The sequence below is a fragment of the Ambystoma mexicanum genome, chromosome 1p (assembly GCF_040938575.1).
Source record: "Ambystoma mexicanum isolate Mex_15411 chromosome 1p, UKY_AmexF1_1, whole genome shotgun sequence".
Taxonomy (NCBI): Eukaryota; Metazoa; Chordata; class Amphibia; order Caudata; family Ambystomatidae; genus Ambystoma; species Ambystoma mexicanum.
The window spans coordinates 640,464,590-640,486,835 of NC_090921.1; the positions used below are offsets into that span (position 1 = coordinate 640,464,590).

Consider the following 22,246-nt stretch of genomic DNA (forward strand, 5'->3'; position numbering starts at 1 on the left):
ATGAAGATGCTCAATTGCACGTTATAAGGATACAGCAAGCCACCAAGGAGTTCTGTTGCCATATAGGGCCTTTACAAGGTCACGAAAATTAGAGATGACTTGAATGAAACATTTTCAAAACAGTCTGGGAAATTGCATTCCTTCTAACAGATGGCGGTAATGACCCCAAATTCTTGGTGTGATTTACTTTTTTTTTTACACCTTTTTCCGTTTTCTGTGATTGTTCTGCATTTATTCTTTCTTATGTGTTTCTGCCTCCCTTTCTAACACTCTTCCATTTTAGGTATGTTATCTGTTCTCCCATCTATTTTCATTTTTTTCTAAAACCTCCTTCATTCCATCCTTACAATGTTCTTTCTTCAATGAATCTACATCTTGCTGCCTGTCATTTATCTCGCTTCCTGTTCCTTTTTTAGTGGTCTGTCTGATGTTTTGCAATCTGTCTCTGTGGACCTCTGCTTTGTCCCCTAAATTAATTTCCCCATGGTAAGCATTCTTTTTCATGCATTCCCCTTTCTCTGTTTTTCTATCGTTCATTCTATCTCTAGCTCCGTCCTCCGTCATTCCTTTCTAGTTTTCTTTTTTCAAAACCCCCGCCCCACCTCCCCCCGCCACGGGCCCTGGGCTTCCTGTAGATACAAATAACTTGTTTGCGCTCGCACCGAAATCCATTTCTGAACTCAGACAATGAGAACTGACAGGTGTTGACTGCCAGTGATGTGCTGAGGGCAGACTTGTCAACTCTGATGTGTTATTAAAGCCTACTTGTGAGTTGATGTTTTTTTTTATAAACGTGAGATATGATGTCAGATCTTGCTTGTAATTAGAAAGTTATTTCCAGCTATATCTATGGGATATCTTATCCCTTCTTGTATCCTGTGTCAGCGCCCCCGCCCTAGCATATTGCAAGATAACTCATTTCTGTAACAGTTGCAAGGCAAACAGCTCTGAGGTGACATGCAATATATACTTTTTACATACAGTCGAGGACATTGTATTATTTTATTCCACATAACATATGGAAGCCATTCCATTCACTCCCACACAGCTTCTGTATCTTTTTTTCAAGTGTTCTTTCTCTCTTTCATATTTCCCTTTTTCCTCAATCTCCACTTTTCCTCAATCTCCCCTTTTCACTCAATCCGCCGTTCTGCTGCCCACTGCTCTCGAGCTAGGTCGATGCCATAAAACCTCCTCTATCTATTTCCATCTCCTGTTCCTCTTTTTGCAACATCTTTCCAATTATTTTCTTACATCCTTTTCCTGACCTAGTTCTTGCTCAGTTATTTCCTTGTGCCTTTCATCTTTCTCTCACCACTTCGATTCCTGCAGTTCTTTTTCTTACACTGAGTCTCTTCCCTTTCCCTGAACAGAGCCCCAGTTGTGCAAACAAGCAACCTTTCAGAGACACATTTCATCTCACACATCCAAGCAGTGAGAGGGAACAGGGGGTGGCTTTGTGTTGTTGGAGCTGTGCAGAGGTGCTGTGGCATCACAGCCGACGAATTATGTGATTTTCTGTTTCATAGTAAGTTATGACTTCAAAGTTCACTTCTAATATATTCAATACAGTACCCCGTGATGTTTGTTGCTACCGGTATACACCCTCATTTGTCCCCACCAATCCAAGTGTAGCAATTTTGCCTAGCCAAGCCCACGCAGCCAGTGTCCCACCAATGCAGTCAGGCTCACCGGACTTGAAATGACTCTAACATGTCAAAGAGCATGTACAACCATCTTTTTTTAGTTTTTTTTTATATAGATATTACCACACACTAAATCTCGTAACTTTTAAACAGAGGTAAACATAAGCAATACAAGGAGGGGATTGATTGGAAGGACAATTTTGGACAGCGTGTACATGTAGTGAAAAGCTTGAACCTCAGGCTGCACTTGCCAAAATGAATGGGAAGACTGACTCTGAACTTTACTGTAGGCCATTATGGATGAGTCAACGCCATCCCAGTGAAAGCACTCACAGGTGCTCCTGGGCTGGCTTTAAATGCTGACAGTTTACATTTCCCAGCACACACAGCCAATGAATGGGGTTTTGGGTCCCCGGCCTTGTACGAGCCACTGGGGATACACGCTGGGGGGGCCTAAATGTGCTGAGTGGGGGCTTCTGCACATTCCTGCAGATTTAGGGCACATCCCTGCACATTTAGGTTTCCCTAGGCAGCATCAAGAAGGCAATCCGCTCCACTGCGCATGCCCTCAGGAACTAGGAAGCGCTATCTGCGCCCTTGTTCCTGTTTGTGCTGCTCTGAAGCCAGAGGGCTACTGTGGCAGATGTCATCCAGCCTGGGGCTGCAAATATGGAAAGAAATGTATTTGTTTATGTATGTATGTATATGCAAATGCATGCATGTGACAGTGTGTATCTGTAAATGTGTGTGAGTGAATGAGAGAGTGTTTGGCAGATGCACGTGAATGAATGCAAGAAATTAATGTATACATTAATGAATGTATGAATGCGTGTGTGTATGAGTGAAATTAATGAATGTATAAATGCGCGCATGTGAGCTGCAGAGCAGACCTCTGTGCATGAGGAGGAGGGTTATGTGTGCAATGACCACCAGGGCATGGCATTTTTACTGGCAATCAAAGGTAAAGCAAACATGATAAATGTTATTAGATGGCAAGACTGGTCACGTTGGTGGGTCAGTCTGGATATATTTTCTTCCTGGGGCATGGCATGTTTTAATGAGCATTAACAGTAAAGCAAACCTGACAAACGTTATTATGTGGTTAGACTCGCTTACTTTGGTGCAGTCAGTCTGGCCATATATTCTTACTTTAGCATGGCATTTTTCACCAGGCATTAAGAGTAAAGCAAACTTAATAAGTGTTATTACGTGGCTAGACTGGCCTACTTTGGTGCAACCAGTCTGGATATAGTTTCTGAATTGGCATTGCATTTTTTACTCATCAGGGCAACGCCAGTATAATGAGTGTTATTGCGGGGCTAGACTGGCCTTTCTTAACATGTGTTCTTATTAATCTTTATTGAGATTATGAGAGGTTAAGAACAATAAATAGTAATAACAATTCAAACATTAACGGAAAGTAGCTATGATGAAAATATAAATCAAAGGCAACAAGGTAAAACAGTCGAATAACTAATAGTCAAATGAGTGAGGCTATGAAACTGATTAATGAGGAAATTCATATACACTAAAATCTGCAAGTGAAACAAATTCATGAGTGGAAGACGGACAGGGAGACAGACAAAAGACAAACAGTAGAACAGAGGGAAGGAAGAAGGGGAAGGGACGTACAACAATATGCTACTTGGACACTTTAATTCATAACATTCTCCAAATCTGATGATCAAATATAAGGGATCAGACAATGCACCAAGCACTAAAAATAGATCAAATATAAATAACTCAGGAACCATGAGATGACATATTAAAGCAGTCTAGATAACAAATAAAATTAGCCCATTTGCCATTGTACTTGGGTATAGCATCAAGGTATGTGGCCATACATAGTTCAATTCTTTGCACATGACATATGTTGTTCCACCAACCTTTAGTGGTTATGTTTTGTGAATCTTTCCAGTTGGTTGTGGTGAGCTTAAGAGCAAGGGGGATGAACAGATCGCATAGCTCGGCAGAAGCATGTAAGTTAATATCCTTGACAGCCAGGCCACACAAGAAAACATAGAAAAAAGTTAGTTGAACATCAACAGTAAGGATAAGTTTAAGAAATGTCCATACCTTCTGCCAGACCTTAAATACATATGGACAGTCAAAAGAAATATGTTTGTAGGAGGCAGGGGCACCACCACACAACCAACATTTATCATCTGCACCATCCGTGGATTTTGATAATTTCAAGGGAGTAATAAATGCTCTGTGAATGAAGAAGTACAGATGTTGTGTAATGTTGGCAGAAGCAGAGATGCCCCTGATCCTACAAAAGAGACAAAGTATGGTCACTGAGGACACAGCCAGGGTCATGTTCCCATTTCAAGCGCACAGGCCAATTAACAACCACAGAAGTCAATACAGTGTAAAATGTGGAAGCTTTGATATTGGAAACCATGGTCAGCAGCAGAAGTCTGGCTGCATCATGTAATAGGATGATGTTAGAGAAATGGTGGAGTGCATCTAATCACGCATTGACCAAATTATTATAAAAGTTGAAATCCGAAATAGGAATGGAAAAGAGATTTCTCAGTTGTTGGAAGGAAAGAATGGAGTGACCATTGACAATTTTCTGAATAAATCTGATGCCTTTGTTTAACCAGGATTTTATGATACGGAGCTCTATCATTAATAGTAATAGGTTTATTGTGCCAAAGAAATGGAGAGAGGTTCTTGGATGGGGTATTAGTGTAGGGGAAGAGAAACAATCTTAGAGCAGAGATAGAGGCCTTAATAGGGTCAGACAAAGCTGCTGAGGAGTGACTAAAAACATAGGTAAGGTCAGCAAAATCACAGGGATGTGCCAAGTGTTTCTCTAACTCGCACCAGGAGGGAATATCCGAGGATTCAGGAGTAGCAAACCAACAGCGGAATTGTTTGAGAAGAAACGCTGAATGATATAGCTTGAAGTCCGGAAACCTAACCCCCCCATATAATATGGGGCTTTTAACTCAGCAACTGCAATCCTCTTACATTTTCCGGAGCCCCATAAGAAATTGAAGAATTGAGTTGACAGACTTGAAAGATGAGGGAGACAAAGGAACTAGGAGCAATTGCAAATAATATAAAACAATGGGGGACAGCATAATTTTAATGGTGTCAAGCCAACCCCACCAGGAAAGGTAAAGGGGTGACCACATTGAAGTTAATTCCTTAAGTCTGTTGAACAATAACTGCGTGTGGAGTTTGACGGTATCACACACTGAGGAGGCACAATGAAGACCAAGGTATTTAATTGAATCATTACACCATTTAACACTAACACGTCTAAGTCATGTTTGATACAAAAGAGGGCTACATTCTCAGATTTATCTTTGTTGATCTTATAGCCAGAGACTAAGGAAAACTGGTCAAGTCTATTCAGCAGATGAGGGAAATTAAGTTTGGGGTTCTTAATCAGGATAAGAATATCATCAGCATATGGAGCAATTTTAATAATGGATTTCACACAGGAAATCCCAGAAATGTTCGTATCAGATCTGATGAGTTCTAACAAAGGTTCTAGAGAGAGAATGTAAAGGACAGGAGAGAGGGGACAACCCTGTCTAATTCCTCTGCATAAAGAAAAGAAGGGTGAGGTATGGCCATTTATACTAATAGACGATTTGGGACAAGAATAAAGAAGTTTAATAAGGGAGATAAAATGCTCACCACAGCCATGCCATCTGAGAAATTGAAACAAAGTCCCAGTTAACCCAATCAAAGGCCTTCTCTGAATTAAGCGCAACTGCAGCATAGTCCCGTTTATCTTTTTTATCCTTAGAAACTCCATGGAATGCGTCAAGCAGTAATCTAGAGTTTGCCGAGATGTTCCAGCCCTTAACATAGCCGACTTGGTCGGGTTTGATCAGAGCGGGTAGAGAAGATTCGATTCTGTTAGCGACAATTTTAGCAAAGATCTTGCTTTCAACATTAATGAGGGAGATTGGTCTATAATTGTTGGGAAGAGCAGGATCTTTATCAGCTTTGGGAAATAAGATGAGTAAAGCCTCAGAAAAGGAGCCAGAAGAGGATTTCTGGGAGACAAAGTAGGAGTATAACGATTTAAGTCTAGGGGTAAGGGAATGGACAAAATTATCAAAAGATTCAATAGAAAAAACATCCGGACCGAGGGCCTTTCCTTTACTCAGCCCTTTAATGGCACGAGTTATTTCAGGAAGTGAGATATCACCATCTAAATGAGTAGGATCAATCTGAGGATAAGAATGTCTGATGATATTACTGAGAAAGGATTGAATGTTCGCCGAGGGTACTGTGGTTTCAGGAGTGTATAAGTCAGAATAGAAATGCTTTTTTTTATTGTATTTGGTTTAAAAAACCTTTTACAAAACAAAATATCAGCATACATATCGAGATACACAAAACTCCAATTAATAACAAGCACAATTAAAATCGTTTCCTTTTTTCCAAAGAGAAAGAAAAAGAAATTCCATACTAAAATCTAACATTCAAACCAGCATGACTCTCTATTCCATTTCATAACCCACGCACTTTTTGGCTACATAGTAAACCAGATTTCCAACCACTCTAATTTTCCCTTCAGAGAGTTATGCCCCTGACGATTCAGAATGCGATATTACATCTTTCTAGCATCTGAATTACAGCTATTGTCATTCCTTGTGAGTAACCAGAAATCATTCTGTCCCAGAACATTTGTGATATGTAGTGTGGTGACCTAAATCCAAATCTTGAGAGTTCTTGCATGCCATGTACCTTCATAGTCTATTAGTAAATGTCTAATAAATTGGTCTGTTTTTTTACAGACCTGGCACTGTTGGATAGCAGAGTCTCCAAGACCTCTTTCCGCAAGGACCTCCCCTGTGTGTATTACATTTAAACGCAATCTTAGGAACTTTTTTCTGATACTCCGGTCCGGGAATTCCACAAGATATTTGTTAAGATAGCACAATTTTTTGTCGGCTTTCAGCAGTGGATTTGGATTAGCCACGGATTGCACTTCCTCGATAGTATTAATCCAATCCATCTCATCCCATCTTTTTTTGCTTTCACTGGGTTCTCAATTAGAGTTTGGATATCAATGTCAGCCTTCTCCAACCAGTCTTTTACCTGGATATCTAAATTTGATAACATTTTGGATCTATTATTTTCCAGGTGAGCCTTTATGTCCAGATATAGTGTTCCTTCTTGGGGTGCTATTACAAGACAGAAGAGGGAGACTAACTTCCATACTACTTGGCTTTTAATGCTCTTAGGCCCAGTTCAAACCTAATGTTTGAAATGGGGAGACACATTGGCAGGCCAAGAACATTTTTCCAGATCAATCCCTCCCATGTTTGCCACATTGCATTCCATAAGTGGGGCTTTGCTTCCACTCCATACAGAACAATTGGAATTACATTGGCATGATAAAATTTAATTAATGGTAAGAGGGAGAATCTACAGTATCTCATCAATACTTTTTTCATCTGGGCAGACAGTTGTTTTATTTTCATAAGGATATCCTGCTCTACTTTGCATACAGTCGGTGAAGCATAGATTTTATACCCCAAATTTAGAAGTTCCTCTACCCTTGGAATATGTTGTCCTCCCATCGCCCACTGTTGAAAAGCAACTCTTTTATTTCTGTGTCTAAAAACCATTATCTTGGATTTGTTGGGCTTCAGAGCTAATCTGTTTTCCTCTGGATAGCAATGCTATTTATTTAGGAGGCGCTGCAGCCCGATTGCTGTCTTGTCAAGTAAAACAACATCGTCGGCATAGGCAAGCCAGTAGATCTTAACCCCATTTAACACTGGACTTGCCAAGGCCAACGAAGCCAGGTACTCCCCCAAATCAGCCAGGTAGAGATTAAAGAAAAGGGGTACTCCCAAACATCCCTGACGGACCCCCCATTCAACTCCCACTGACTCTGATAGATGACCCTCCTCATGAAGGCAACTCTGACTGTGGTGTTCTTATGAAGTTCAATTAGCATACCCAGAATTCCTTCTGGGATACCCCTTGCTCTAAGCTTTGACCAAAGTCTACCTCTGTCCACCTGGTCAAAGGCTTTGGAGAAGTCTACCCACGCCCCAAAACGCTGTTTCTCCCCTTTATTGCCTGCATTTTCATCCATAAGGTTTACTACTACTCCATTTGGAGCGGTGGATAGGCCCCTCTGAAATCCCGTTTGACATTTCGATAACATCCTCACTCTCTTTTCCCAACATTCCATCTCACCCACCAGAATCCTCATGAAAAGTTTGCTTTCTACGTCCAGGAGGGCGATCGGATGGTAGTTGGCTTCTGCCGACCGATCGCCCCCCTTGAATAAAGGTATTATAATTGTAGACTTCCACGAGATGGGGAATTTCTTTCTTACCAAGATCTCCCTAAAGAGCCAATTCAACAATCTGGCCCATAGACGGGGGGTTGTTTTTCAGCACCTGGTACTTCAGGCCATTTGGGCCTGATGCTTTAGAGGTTGAGCTATTCCCAATTAGATCAATGATGTATTGTTCATCAAAGGTAAGGTTCCAGGCCACTTCCTTATTATTCTGCAGGATGGTTTTTTTGTGGCTTCCAAAACACTTCTGTTAGGTGTTTAATCCAGTCTTTTTCAGAGACTAGATTGCACTGTCTGTTTTCTGACTTACCCTCCAGTTGGTGAATAAATGACCAAAACTCTCTTGAGTCTCTTTTCCCAATTAATTTCAACATGGATTCGCCATTCTGCTGGAGCCTCCATATCTTTCTATCCACTAACCAGGCTTTGTAATTCTGCAAAAGGGATCTAGATTCTTTTTTACTAACCTCTTCACTCACACTGGCTTTTTTTACCCTTCTGAGCATTTTATTCATATTTGTTTTCCTTATCGAATGAGTGGCGATGTATCTGTTTTACCCCCCTCCCCTCAACGACGGTGGGCCTACAGACAATACAGATTTGATGAAACTGTCTGGCTGACAGCTCTCAAATTAAGTATTCTCTCCAGTGTCCCCATAAGTCGATCATTGAGCTTCCTGCCTTTCCATTTATATTCCAGGAGGCGTAGTCTTCCTTTCCTAGCCTCGAAAGACTGGTTATGTCTCTCTTGCGGATCCAGCAGGAAGTCTGGAAAGGATAATTCCAAACAAAAATGATCACTGCCCCCCCCCCTTGTGCAACATTCAAAGTAACCTTTTGCTCAAATGATCTGCCAACATGAATAGATAGTCTAATGTGGAGGATAGCTGATCCCTGACATCTAGTTGGGTTGGCTGGGAAATCCCCCAGTATTTTTCCGTTTGTCATTTCCAACTCCCAATCTCTGAGAAACTCTACCCAGATTCGGCCCTTCTCAGATATTCTATGTGTGGTCTGTTTTGTTATTTCTTTTGAGAGTTGGATACATTGTGAGTTTAGATCACCTCCCAAGATTATTAAAGCCCCCCCCCAAACATAACTCTTGCTTTTTCTAGCAATGTTGATAAATCATCCAGAAAAATCTGCTGGGTTGAACAGGCGGCTTCCAATAGATGTTAACAAATATCACCTCCAAGAGGGGACCTTGTTGTCTTAGATGTGCTTTACAGGCTTGAATTCCCATGATGTTATCTGTAATCAAAACAACAAACATAGAATTTTTAAATGCTAGCAGCAGGCCTCCACTGGGTCTGCCTTTGGCTTTTTGGAGAGCTGGGTGAATATTGAGTATCCTTCCACAGCAATTGGGTATAAGTCAGAATAGAATTGCTTAAAACTATTTAAAATGTCATCAGAATGATTAAGGTTGGTGCCAGATTTGTCTTTAATGTGTGAGATATATATATTTTTTCTTCTTGGTCTTAAGGTAAGAGGCAAACAACTTCCCAGCTTTGTTGGAAGTCTGGTAAATCTTGGTTTTATATTTTAATAGATTTCTACCAGCCATCTCAGTGAACTAATTTTCTGCCTTGAAAATTTGCAGTTAGAGATCATCGAGATGTTTTTTCTGCAGTTTATTTCTGCTAGAGTAGGCAATAATATGGCCCCTAAGTGCAGCTTTAAAGGCATCTCAATTGGTGGCCACTGAAGTGTCAAAATCCAGATTTTCAGCAAAGTATTGTTGTTGAAATGAATGAACGGATTGGATGAACTGCTGAACTTGCAGCAAATAGTTATTGAACCTCCATCTAGATGACAGCTTTTTAATGTCAGCAAAGTTAAAGGAGGAGCAAACTGGGGCGTGATCAGAAATGATATTCGAGATAGTAGAACCGATGATGGTACCAGTGAGATATTTAGAGGAAAAGATGTAATCTAGGCATGAGAGTGTGCCATGTGGAGGCGAGCGAAAGTTATATTCTAATTGCATTGGATGAGAAAGTCTCCATGAATCTACTAGACCGGTTTCAGTGAGAAAACTTGCAAAGGATTTATGGGTCTTGGAGCTTTTGAACACACATTTAGATTTCCTATCTAAAAAAGGGTCTAGAACCTGATTAACATTGCCACACATGATAAGATTACTGAGACCATTGTTGAGAATCGTTTGTTTCATGGAAACCCAAAAATGTGGTCAGGTAGCGTCGGGCCAGAGATGTTCAAAATGGAAATATGATCCGACCCAATCAGAAGTTTGACCCATGCCCAACATCCATTAGTGTCTGCATCTTGGCCCAAACACTTTAATGCCATTTGTTTGTTGAGAAGTATAGCAACTCCATTCTTCTTACCCACAGCAGGACTCGCAATCACTGCTTTGCCCTAAAAAGATCTGAATGTCATCATTTTCGCATTTGGGAGGTGAGTTTCATGTATACAAGCCACTGACGGCTTAAATGTATTGAGGTGGAAAATAATTTTGTGACGCTTAATTGGATTATTGCATCCCTTAATGTTCCAAGTTATGCATTTAAATACCATTGCGACGGGTGAACAAATGTAAGAGCAAAATATAGACCTGTAACGAGCACAGAATAAGAGCACACCCGAATAATATCTGCAATGCCTTAACTACATGAATCAATGAAGTAGAAACAAGAGCAGGACGGCCCTTAAACAGGGTCCAAACATAAACGGAAAACACACGAGGATGAAGGGATAGGAAAGGGAAGTCTGACCAAGGACTGAATACTAGGAGACAAAAAGTGAGGAAAAAACCTCTGAGCCAGGAAACAAAAAAAACATTGAAACATATCACATAAAAACAATAAGATATTCAGGCTAGGAAATGGGGGAAAATGTAGAAAAAGTAATAGGGGTAGGGGACACCTACTGAGCCGTGAAAAAAGGAAAAAAGACGACCCACAGCAGTAGAAGGAGGCCACAACTGCGCCGTCCCACCAGTTTTATAGCACAGGGTTAGTGATGGCATTGTATAGAACCCACAAAGGTGAACCGCCAAGAACATCATGTTCCGGAAGATGAGGGGGAATTCAAGGGTAACGACGTATCCATGCCCTCAGTTTTGATGGAACGAATAAGGGACATTAACTCAGCGGAATCGTCAAAAATGGAGGTATACCCCTCATGAGTAACTTTGAAGGAGAAGGGATGGTATAATCCGTATCTCACGTTAAGCTGTTTCAAAGCAAGGCGGAAGGATAAGAATTATTTTCTGCCTTGAGCCGTAATCTTTACCAAATCTTGTGAAATATGTAGTTTACTTCCATGCCAAGTGAGGGAGTTTTTCTCCTTGACTCTTGGGATTATAAATTGAAGCCGAGTATATTCAAGCAAGTAGAATATGAGCGTATGGGGAGGAAGGCAAGGGGATGCAGAATTTCTTAGCCGGCCAATGCGGTGAGCATGTTGTATGTTAAATGATGATTCCGGAGGTAGATGAAGCAGGGCAGGCAACAACGTCTGTATAAATGCAATGGGGTCCGTACCTTCACATCCCTCAGGCAGGCCAGAGATGTGCAGGTTATTATGCCTACTCCTGTTTTCCAACTCCTCATTGTGTTTCTGAAGGTCTTTGACCATTTTCTCTAGCAGCACAGCCCTTGGAGAGACATTCTCAACAAAACCAACCCTTCTCTACATTTCTTCAATGCTATCTTTAAAGCCCTTCCACCTATCATCTAGTTGCTGAAGTTTTTGATTAGTAGTTTCAATGAAAGGCTTCAGTGCTCTGATTTCTTGCAAAATAGTCTCAATGGCTAGATCCGCAAGGGCGAGCGGAGGAGGTGAGTCACTCTTAGGCCTTTTCAGGTTGGTTGAGGAAGGGTTAGAGTACTTATTGACAGTCAGCGTTATTAGATTATGCTTACCGGTGGCCATAGTAGCACAAGTCACCAGATAGGAGTCAGCTAGATTGAAGACAATTAATTCAGAAAGGTGCAGGCTAAGGCGAAGCCAGTGAAGTGATCCAAATAGAGGCTTGCACACTCCATAATGCAGAGGACAGCATAGAAGACTGCGCAGTATCCAAAGGCAAACCCCAAATTATCTGAAAGGGTCAAAAAATAAAAGAGAAGCTGCACCTCCAGGTTCAGAATTACTTCAGAATGGGATTATGTCAATTAATTTAAATATAGGTATTGTTTGTTTTCTACCTTTATATCCTTTGTTTTTCCTTTTTTTTTAGTTTATTCTCCTTTAATTCCTCCCCTCATGCTCTCCTCTCGCATACCTTGTTGCCACCCTTTTCTTTCTCCCTTTCTTAGGCCTTGTGGGAAGATGTACAACAAAAAGCAGCAATAAACGTTGAGGAGAATGCGGTTAAACTTCAGAAATATCCCTCAGATGTTGAATTATATGAAAAACATAGTTTAGAAAATGTCAGCAGATAATATTTCTGAAGTTCAAGAAGCCCGCATATATAGCGCTGTATCATTGAAGAAGGCCGACAAGGCCTGAGCCAGCACGTTGCGTCCCAAAAAACGCTGGATGTTTCCTCATGCGAGGCAGCCGTTGTCGGGAGCAGCCGGCGCTTGAAACATGAGGTTGTACGCACTCGCAGACGAACGCGAGAGAAGTCAACAGGACTTCAGTAAGTGGCTGCCTTCACCCAGCTGCAACACGGAGGACAGGACACGCCGAAGAAAAAGGCATGTAAGTGCACAAAAATTGCTGTTGTTTATGGTAAGGTGGGTCGGAGCCAAGCCACGCCCACCCAGGAGTATGTTCTTATGTAGGGATACTGGCATATTTTGGCAGAGCCAGCATGGACATGTTTTCTTATAGCCTCATTCCAGGCATTGTGTGTAAAGCAAACAATAGCATGTTCTGATACGGAATGCTGACAGATATGGTGCAGCCAGCATGGAAATGTTTTTTACTGCCTTATATTGTAGAAGTCATCATTAAAATGCTCCTGCGCACTGCTATTGGCTTGCACCTATTGAAGGTTTTCATGAGTCACCCTACAAACCCGATTGCAAACTGTGTGGCTTTTTCCCGATTTTTCAAAAACATGTCCTGTTAAATACACTAGGTTAAAGCATTATTTTTAGCCACTCCCACATATTTGTGGGAAACATTTACGCTCCTCCAATTAGAACGTTTATTAGTAGACACTCGTAATGCCAGTTTGTGCATTCATTCACAGAGGTACGGAAACGACAGCACATGAGACTTATCATGGCTGGGTTACAGAAAACCCGCATGTTGGGAGGGATGGGTGGGGTGTAAAACGTAACAGTTACAGATCGGCCCTGGATGGGTGTGGGGGACCTTCCTGATGTACTTAGTCCGCACCCCATCTACCCCCAGGGTGTCAGTTTTCTCCAAAAGCTACTGTAAATAGAGGTCATGGCCACTTGTGAAAAGGTGCGCGTTATTTGATGGGTAATGTATACTTAACATGGGACAGTGGGTTCACGGAATGCTCATGGGGAGACGTCACTATTTATGACCACGATATTCTGCCCTTACATATATTTGTTCTGCTATATTATACACGGAGATGTGTTTCTGTAATATGATGTGTGAAAATGCAATGATCTTATACACGTATCTTTTGTTATTTGCGATTTATAGCACACCGTGTTTAACGCAATGGTAACGAATTGGAATAAAGACACTGATACATTTTATAATCCTACATAGTGCTCGTTAACACATAACTTTGGAACGCATCAGGTGGCGGCTCCGCAGCGGCAGTGTACACTCGAGGTAACAGGTACCATCGCCGCAACATAGAGAATACGTGAGGTAGAAAGGAACACCCACGCAGTGCTGCAGAACTCGCAGAATGAGCTAATGCACCTGATACAATACAGAGAATGTGTGTGCGTTTGTGTCGGGGGTGGTTGTTTCCTTTCTAAACACATCTCCCCCGCCTTCACGGAACCAAACTTAGGAAAAAGCATGGTCACGCCCTGCCTGGCACCGAAAAACATCACCTCGGGTACTCTGAGGAACAGCCTTCCCTCCACCAACGACACATCACCAGCACCTCATCTGCCACCCCAGCTGACTTCAATAGCCAACCCCCCCCCCCCCCCCCAAATGTTGACAAATCACGACTTTACATTATTTTGCATAAAGAGTACTAACTCTCTCCCCACAGTACCCTCGCAGGGCACCGTCTCCAGAAAGCCCACCAGAGAAAAACGCAATGTTTTTACCTGAACGGTTCTCGCAGGCTCTGCCCCTCACCCTCGGCGCTACAGCGGTGCGCGGAGCCTGCCTGCGAGCGAGCCTCTGCGAAGCAAGAGAAGCAACAGTTGTCTTCCTCAGGCAGGGAGGACGCGGGAAGAAAACGCTGCGACGCCTCAAGTCCCCAGCAGGTTCCTATGGCAATACAGCATTAACACCACCAAAGGTCAGGAGCATGAAAAACAGGACAAGATGCGCACGAGCACCAGGGCTGCGCGGGAAGGATTGCTGCGAGGCGGCTCTCGGCTGAGCCGGGGGACCAATGAAATCACGCAATTCACAACGAAGCCGCCTTTTATGATTCATCTTTCAAGAGTTTCCCCTCATTTTTTTTACCACGCACAAGGAATATGTGTGTGTGCGTGCATAGCTATGCTGTGTCATTTCTAGAAACGGTGGTCCCTGTATGTTATAAGAGAATAACAGGTGTATTTATTTCGCACTAAGTCATAATCATTTACACATCGGACGCAATCGTTAATATGTCCATATTTTGCTTTCTGTCAAATTGAACTAGCACAGTAGAACTATTTTACGTTGGCTACAGGCAGGGAATTTAGCATTTAAATGCAAAAATATGCCCAAACGAATTCCCATTTTGTATGACGTCTCCAGGGTCATGGAGTTTGCAAGCAGACATGGGTACGGCGCTGCAGGGTAGATAAGTGCGTAGCGACCTCTGCACCCAGGCGGCGGGTGAGACTCAAAGAGAAAGTCTGGGGGAAGAAAACATTGCTTCCACGGCTACTTCCAAATCGTCTGCAAATCAAAGAAACAACATCACTGCAAAAAAGAACGAAAGATTATCGACGTTAGCAGCATCACATGGTATTTGTGCGTTGGACCAATAGTATTTCCGAAGAAGCCAACTTTCAAAGTAGCAGGGAAGGATCCCAGGGGGTGAGGCCCACACAGCTTTGCATTGGAACACAATGCAATTAGTTCTTGATGTAAAACATTTTTTATCACATCTGGGAGTTGTTGCTGCATGTTTCTCCCCTTGCCAGGAAGCCATCGAAGACATTGATTTGAATAATCGAGTCAGTCATTTAGTAGAACAGTAACCTTGGCCCTGAGCTTCTGGGGCCTGCCTTCATCTTGAAACTTGAGCCCAAACCAAGATGTTCCTAAAACAAACAATGGAGGCCCCGGTTTTGATGAGTGTGGTAGTGTGGAGAAAAGTGTGGGTTGTTTGCATGCTTCATCTCTCGAACTACGTTGCTACCTAAGCAATCAAATAAAATAATAAAAGCATGTGTACACACGAGTTTGGATCTGCAAATCACACAACAGCTCCTGTTTTTGTGTTTTTTCCAAGGTATGGTCTTTAGTTACTGGCAACTATGTTTTCCTGTATTGACACATTTAAGGCACACCTGTTAAAGACACAAGAGCTATTTCTGTCCTTGAAAGAATTCCCCCTCCCGGGAAACGCTGGAGGTGCTGAAAGGCAGTCCGATTTGTGAAGAGGCTGTGCTTCACTGGTGACATTAACTGGAGGACAAAGGGCACGGCTGGACACATTTTTGAGTGTACTGAAAAAGGAACATTTATAGTAAAGCACACTAGCCATTGGCACAGTACTTTGCTGGTAATGAGGACATTGGTGTAGTCTGCAAAGGAGAGTGTGCAGGAAGACAGCCCTCTGGGATAGAAGCGCAAGGCTGGACACGCCGGAAGAAGGGTAAAAGAAACCAACTAGACACTGCCATTGACAGGCAGGTGTAGCCTTTATCGACTGCAAGCTATATTTCATGCAGAGCTGCTGCTGCTGCCACGGCTACTATTGGGGCTGCACTATGGGGGGCGATTTCTGAGGCTCAAGCAGCAACAACGTATAAGTAGAGATAGTGTATTTATTTATTGGTTATTTATAAAGTGCCTATACAGCTGTTTTTCGCCACAAGACAAACAAGGTGAGGGGGGGGACAGGAAAGAAAACAACAATCCTGTTACTACTAGGCCCTGTGTCATTTGGATCGTGCAAGTGCAGTACCAAGAAGTGCACAGGGGAGGGAAGTGGGGAGAGGGGATGTGCCGGTCATGGCGGAAGGGATAAAGCTAGGGGACTGGAGGGTAGTTGGTAAAGTAATTAATCTCAATAGTTCAAGGATACTTGGTTTTAGCACAAAGGGAGCAATGGGTCGTAAAATGTCACTAGCGGCCTTCAGGGAAGTACCAGGGGGACAGAACGACAATGTACATTTTTCTTGTAGAAGTTCTTGGTGCTCGACTATGTCGAGTCGATTTCAGGGAGCTTTGCAGCTTCTGCGACAGAGTTCAAGACGGGAGACAGATGTGGGGATCAGGTGGCAGGCAGTGTGGCGAGCGAGGCTGGACCGACGGATGTAGCCTGGCCTACATGGCGGTTCAGGGTCAGGAATCGTTGTGTCAGTGCTGGTTGGCGGGTCTGAAGCACTGGTCGAGGCGTCTTGGACGGCATGAGAAACTGCAGCATGACAACAGTCAGCGGTGTAGTCGGTTGCTGCTCGAGGGGCACTACTCCCTTGAAAATGCCCTTAAAACTTAAAAGCGGATGCTGGTTGATGCTTGTCTGTGCACTGCTCCTAGCTTCTTCTCTGGGCTTGTGTCGTCCTTTAAGGCGGATGGCCCAAAGCCGAGAAGAGTGTTGCAGGCAACGGCCTTGTCCATCTTTAGGTTCATAGACACTCTGCCACTTCCCACCTAGAAAGCTTGCTTGCAGAGCCTAGCAGGGCACGCTTTGTGCTGGCTGTGTACTGGTTCTGGAGCTTCTGGAGTGTCCTCTGGATTCAGAATCCCCCTCTGTTCCCTGGGAGATGTTTAGGAGAGGGTTCTTGCCTCCCTCTTGGATTTCCTGGCCTTCTTTCACTGGCGAAAGCTGTGAGGCAGACTGTACCTTCAGCCAGGGTCCAAATGAGTCCTTCTTGTTACTCCTTGCATAGTCGTCAGATGTTCTGCTAAGTGAGGGGCTCAGCACTCTTTTAAAGCAAATGGGCCCAGTGATTGGTTCAGGCTATGCCTACCTTAATGAACCAATCCTGGGTCCCCACCAACAATCTGCTGTTATGCCTGAGGTTATAACCAGGTTGCTTTGCAATAGGAAAGGTAAAGGGGTGAAAAAATGTACTTCTAAGTCCCACCCATCTTCCTGTCTGATCAAAGGTTCTCTCTGGCTAATTGTGCTCTCTGTGGTCCCTGATCAAAGTGTAGGTCTCCTTTGAAGTTATGGCGAGAACAGCATTTCTGTCTCTATTAAATTACATACTTCTTCCCTCCGAAAGGGGGTCCCACTGCAGGGGTTGCTTACTGTAAATAGTTGTCCCGGACAAGACAATCACCGCCCTTCATCCCGAAGGGAGGGAGCTGACTTCAGTTGACACAGATGCATATCAAAAAGATGTTGGGTTTCCTGCCCTTTGTTAATTATGTGACCAGGCATCCCGAAGGTCTGCATCAATTAACTCTCATCAGTATGCACTGCCACGACACCGAACGGACAATGACCAGGGCAGATTCATAGAGCCTTTGATATTTTAATTAGGCTGGCCATGGCAGGAGGAAGTTGTTGCCTTCCCCCATCCTGTGCTGCTTTGATGTACCTGTGACTGTCACATTCCAGCTGAAGATGACAGGAGGATTGCGCCTGTAGGCTGTGTCCCCCCAGAGTACACTTGACTATGTGTTTGTTGTGCGGCAAGCATAGGAAAATGTGTGCAGATTAGTCGCACACATTTTCTGGATGTTGAACTCCCAACATTCCATTTCATTCAAAAATTTCAAAAAAGCCCAGACGAGTGCACACTCCCCGTGCTGATGGTCATTCCTCACAGGGAGATGGAACGAAGAAGAGAAAAGGAGGGTCTTGAGAAGCTTCAGAAACTTAAGGAGATCTGGCTAAAGCCTGAGAAGGGCATGTAGGACATTCCAGAAGGAGGCTCCTGCCGAAGACAGGGATCTACCCCCACTCTCTGCTCGGAAAAGCATCTGATCTGCAGAGTTGGAGCTAGAAGTCCAAAGGGCTCTATCAGGGAGGTATTTAGGGAGAGAGAGTTAGATGTAGCGAAATAAATCATATAATGGTATTAATCATTGGCACGTAATTTTTACAGAACGTGCCTTTAGTTCAAAGGCTCAAGAAACGCATCCTTGACTCTTTGTCTTTCTTCATAGCCAGTTACAGAATCAGCTCAGGCTGGACATTCAGGCACTGCCAGTTAAAAAACAAACACACACACACACACACGCACGCACGCACGCACGCACGCACGCACGCACGCACGCACGCACACACACACACACACACACACACACACACACACACACACACACACACACACACACACACACACACACACTCTCTCTCTCTCTCTCTCTCCCTCTCTCTCTCTCTCTCTGTGGCTAGGAAGGTCGTTAAGGTGCTGAGGTTGCAAACACATTTTTTCTATCAGTGGCTGACCCTTTCATGTGCATGATGGAACATTCCCAACTGAAAGAGTTCATAAAAATGTCAGTTACCTTGCAAATCTGTTCTAGTTAAAGTGAGTAACACAAAGTGCCCATTTAAGGATTTGTTTATACTCATGGTGCTCGATTAATGGAATATTTTGCACAGTTCCAAGTGACTTTACACTGCAGAAAAGTGACTTTGCACTGCCGACACAAACCCTGATTCATGGAACTGTGCAAAATGTATTTTCTTGGTGCAAAGTCCGTTCAAAGACAGTGCATAGTCATTTCTGCAGTACAAAATGACTTTGCACAATTCCATTAATCAGAGTTTTTGTCGGCAGTGCAAAGTCACTTTTCAGCAGTGCAAAGTCACTTTGAACCATGCAAGAAATTCCATGAATCAGGCCCATGATGTCCACTACCTTGACATGCAAAAAAAGAAAGTAGCTTTAAGCCACTAATCAAATGTTTTCAACACCATGAATAACAATGTCCTGGAAGTTTGTGATAAAGAATCTGGATATCTATCTTTATTTACTACACAACTTCTTTTTATTACATGTCTTAAATCACTAAAGGTATCCAGAGGTTAACTAGATTTTTCAGGTTGGCATTATCTTGCATTCTGAGACTTATAGTTTACCATTCAAGAGGTGAAATTAAAGCCACAATGATATTTTTTTTAGCTTAACATGTTGCTATAAGGATTTATATGCTGTCATGTAGCTTTATTATGCAATTTATGTTTTTGTCATTAAACTCTATGAGACATTATTACTGTAGATCTTGAAATCCAACTATTTGAGCCAAAGTTTGTGATCCAGGTCACCAACCCTCTAGACCCCACCCCCGGCCATCTGTCCGACCATCCCACTCCCTCCTTTTTGGATGCAGCCAGAGTACCACCAGATCCCTTGTTTCCACTTCCACCCCTGTGTATAAGTACCTGTATTGACTATACAGCATATTGTCCATGGCACCCACGTTCTAGTGAGCAAATGTGCAACCTGTGCATGATTTACAAAGAAGTCACTACCAAACATGGATATAGTGTACAAGTGTCAATTGTTTTGGGATGGCAGGCAACCAGATGCTAAAGGTTTATCACATGGACACACACACAGTATCCTGTTTGTATCGGACATAAGTACCCGGCGCGACAAAAAAAGAAAATCTATTACCTCTGGTTGGCTGGATTTCGAGCCTTACTGGAGGGTAATCTCAATCACGCAACGGCGTGCAGCTCGCTCCCATCTCCGACAGCATTTTCGTTTCAGAATGGCTGCCATAGAAAGGTATCTCCCTTTCCATGGCGGTCATTTTTGTTGTGGCCGGCATGGAAAGGGAGAAGGGACTACCCATAGTCCCTTCTCCCTTTCCATGGCAACCATTTTCCTTGTTTACTCTGGCCGCCACAGAAAGAGAAAACGGACTACGTTTTCTGGCTGCAGCAGCTATTTTTTAAAACTGTTGTGAACTTTTTTTTTTGGGCCGCGAAACGCAATGCTTCTCGCAGCCGGAAAAAAAAAACATTAGTACCCCGGTGGAACGGGCCAGGGTACTAATGGTATAAGCCCCGAGATTGCGTGCTATTACTGCCTACAGTAATGCCCCCACGGCCTTCGTTAAGGCCCTCGCTACGCCCGGGCCAGTAACTATGGGCCCCATGGGCATTACATCAGGCAGTAAAGGCCCACAGTTTCAGGGCTTTTTGCCACATAATTAAAACTAACATGAGCCTAACAGAACAACTAACCCAGCTCTGCCAACACTGGCAACTATTTTGGCAGTTCGACATTGTGTGAAAATAGGTTATTTTCAGGATACAGTTGGCATGGTGGCCAGAGACTTGCTGACAGCCTTTTCAAAGATTCTGCAGCAGGTGTTCTCAACAGTGTTGAAGCATGCTGGCCAATTCGCCAGGTTTCCCATAAATTACCATGCGCAATAGAAGGTGAAAGTAGCATTAGTTCAAATGTGAGTTTAATATGATACTCTCAAGTTCTGTGCATGTTTGCTATTATGCCTTTTTTACTGCTTTCTAAGACCCAATCTTCAGCTCCAACCTTTTGTACTAAAGTTAAATCAGTCATGTTGTAGTATCGTAACCCTGTGTGTAATGTGTGTGCTATGCCATAAAACAAACAGCCAACCCTATTGCATATAGTAAGTGAAACATATACTTGTGATTTAGTCTAAATCGTAGCCCAGTAGAATACACGTGACTTGCTCTGTATTCATAGGTGGCCATTCCCAGTCACCCATTACATAACGAGAGTGAAGTGGATGAATAGTGTATTCTTCATAAATATTTTCTGCTGCCAGCTGTCTGTAAATCAACTTTTTCAAACTGTGCATCTGTCTCTTTTGTGGCTTTGTTCTTTACATATATGTTCATGAGCACCTCTATATTCATGTCACTGTGGTTGTCTTTATGTTAGTGCCGCTGGTACGTTATATAAGTCTACTGGATCCAGGCATTTCTTTTTAACATTTGGCTTGGATGCCTTTACATGCACTAACTGTGCATTTTCAGTGGCACAACTAGTATCTAGTGCTTTATTAAATACATGTAAATATATATATATGCCCTACTAAAAACCCGTAAAATTAACTAAAAAAAAACTTTGTTAAGGGGATGTACACTTCACTAAAAAAACTGTTCAAAAGTGCCATTATGGTTCAAAGTAAAACTTAAAAACCACTGAAATTCGCCAGTTATGGTAGGCTAAGCAACCATAAAAAAATACCGGAGTGGTGGGCACCACAATTTTTACTCACTTCTATTCAATGTGTACATCTCTCAGTTAGTTTTCAATAATTTGAACCTGGAGCTGCCAGTTTAAACTGGTCCTATAGCACAAGGACCTCGATAAACCACAAAAAACTTTGCCTTATTATAACTGGCGCTTCTCAGTTGGCCCCTAGAGAGAGCTGCAAGCTCCCAGAATTGTATATTTATGTCCAATGTTCTAATAAAATCAAAGCATCAGTTAAATCCGTGCAGTTTTGGCCAGGAATGTTTTATTCACATTCGTGTTTTTGTAATAAGATTTATTCTTAATGTAATCTGTTGGGTGATCATATTTTGCCATCAATATACATTTAGCCAATGCATTTCGGTAAGAACCTTCATCAGGGCTGTATATCGGCTCTTGATTACATCATCAAGCTGAGCATAGTAATACATTTGTCAGTACAAGTATGTTAAATGGTTTATATACAATAGATAAACAAATTCACACATACCATTTTGTTTGTCCCACGAGTATTCAATTAGTACGCCAGAAAAAATGAATGAAAAACAGAAATTGCCATTTAGTATCAGCGTTAAAACTCTATATACACGGTTTAAGGACAGAAAAGTGTCCTACCTGATTGCTTTCAATGCGCTATCTCTGTCAAATATAATAAGCCCCAAAGGCTTTTATTCATCTAATTCGTTTCTGTAAACCATGCACAAAAATATCTCCAAGGACCAAAACCCTGACCGTCTGCACCACTGCCATATTCAGTATACGAACCGTCTTTCGACACAAAAGAGCAATGTGAACATCTGATTGGCTGATGCCTACAGAGCCCTTTCCATGCTGGATTTGCTGTAGAAACCCGTATGTGACACGACCTACCCGCAGACAAGCGTTGTCTACGCGCG

General features: G+C 42.7%; 1 protein-coding gene across 4 annotated transcripts in view; it reads right to left on the bottom strand.

Annotated features, from left to right (window-relative positions):
• Nucleotides 1-14,451, bottom strand: part of CTXN1 (cortexin 1) — a 126,828-nt gene extending 112,377 nt beyond the window's left edge. For 2 of the 4 annotated variants that reach the window (XR_011303982.1, XR_011303981.1), the window contains exon 1: nucleotides 14,130-14,447. The gene's annotated coding sequence lies outside the window, so the exon portion shown is untranslated. Of the gene's footprint in view, nucleotides 1-14,129 lie in introns of all 4 variants that reach the window. The other 2 variants (XR_011303983.1, XM_069649677.1) reach the window with 2 other exon arrangements.
• Nucleotides 14,452-22,246: the final 7,795 nt, after the last annotated feature.